Here is a 1,491-nt window from a genome sequence, read left to right as displayed (position 1 = left end):
AAATATACAATTAGACACCCATACAAATAGGTAGATTTCTAAAACAAAAACGTGAATGTGATTCCGGAATTGAACACAGCGCAAACAATTCCAGTAAGTAAGCCAAAGCGTGGTCTACTCGCAAATACGACGAATGATATCTAGGATTTGGTTTCCATTGAACTGGAAATATTGATGATCTTTTCCCGCTATGTTTAATATGTGAATGTAAAATGTCAAACGAATCATTGGCTCCTAGTAAACTGAACAAGCATTTTAAAACGAAGCTCTCTCATTTACAAGGTAAATGTAAAAGTTATTTCAAAAGATTGTTAGAACAGCAGACAATAGTAGGAAACTCTTTCGAAAGTATAATGACGCTTCTTACGAGTATAATCGCTTCTTACGAGGTTTCAGAACTGATAGCACAAAATACGAAAGCTCATACTTTAGGCGAGTTACTCATTCTGCAATGCTGGAAAATGGAGCAGCAATAAATAAATAAGATCCTTCTGTCCAACGGTACTGTTCACAGACGTATTCTAGAAATGTAATCTAATTTCGAGAAAAATGTTTGAAGTAATAAACTTCAGTATTCAAATTTTGCATTACAAATTCATGAGTCAACAGACAATGCCAACAAAGCGCAGCTCTTAGCATTTATTCGTTTTACTGATGAAGATCAAATTATAAATCAATTTCTTTTTTGCAAAGAATTAAGTGCAACTGCAAAGGGCAAAGATGCTTCCAACATTTTGAATAATTACCTGTGCAAATGGCAAATATCGTGGAAGTCGTGTGTCAGTATTTGTACAGATGGAGCTCCATCAATGGCAGGCTGCGTTAAGGGCCTTACATCTTTTGTAAAAAAGCAAAATGAAAATGTCGTCGTAACTCATTGTTTTCCTTATAGAGAAGCATTGATGGAAAAAAACATTTGGCGACAAATTAAGAGAAGTCTTGAATCAAGCTGTTGAGATTTTTTTTTATTTCATCTAGTTTCAGCTCACGAGCTGTGGCCATGCTGGGACACCGCCATTTTAGAAAATATGGAACGCTTCATGAATTTGCGTGTCATCCTTGCGCAGGGGCCATGCTATTCTTCTCTGTATCGTTCCAATTTTAGTATATGTATTGCCGAAGATTGTAAATTATATAAAAACAAGACCAGTAAAGTCACGTTTATTCGAACAGTTTTGTGTCGATATGGATTCACAACTCAGACGCCTGCTTTTGCACACATAGGTGAGGTGGCTTTCAAAGGGGAAAGTACTTAATCGTGTATATAAGCTACGACAAGAGCTACTGAAGTTTTTTAAGAAATGGATGTAAATTTTGGGTAAGCAGATTAGTGCATTTGGCTGATATATTGCAGCACCTCAATATTTTGAATACTATCATGCAAAGAAATGAAGAAAATATTTTGATGTCTACTGATAAAATGAAAGCATTTCAGAAAAAAAAATCTATTTATCTGGAAGAAAAGAGCTTCTGAGGATAATTTGGAAATGT

The 1,491-nt window shown here is 35.1% G+C and overlaps 1 non-coding gene across 1 annotated transcript; it reads right to left on the bottom strand.

Moving 5' to 3' along the window:
- Positions 1-1,022: 1,022 nt before the first annotated feature.
- LOC115213562 lies at positions 1,023-1,127 on the bottom strand. Its single transcript, XR_003881816.1, has one exon. It is a non-coding gene; the product is annotated as a U6 spliceosomal RNA (small nuclear RNA).
- Positions 1,128-1,491: the final 364 nt, after the last annotated feature.

The sequence above is a fragment of the Octopus sinensis genome, linkage group LG6 (genome assembly GCF_006345805.1).
Source record: "Octopus sinensis linkage group LG6, ASM634580v1, whole genome shotgun sequence".
NCBI lineage: Eukaryota > Metazoa > Mollusca > Cephalopoda > Octopoda > Octopodidae > Octopus > Octopus sinensis.
The sequence above is the reverse complement of the archived record's forward strand: the minus strand, read 5'-3'. Positions and strand labels throughout refer to the sequence as shown.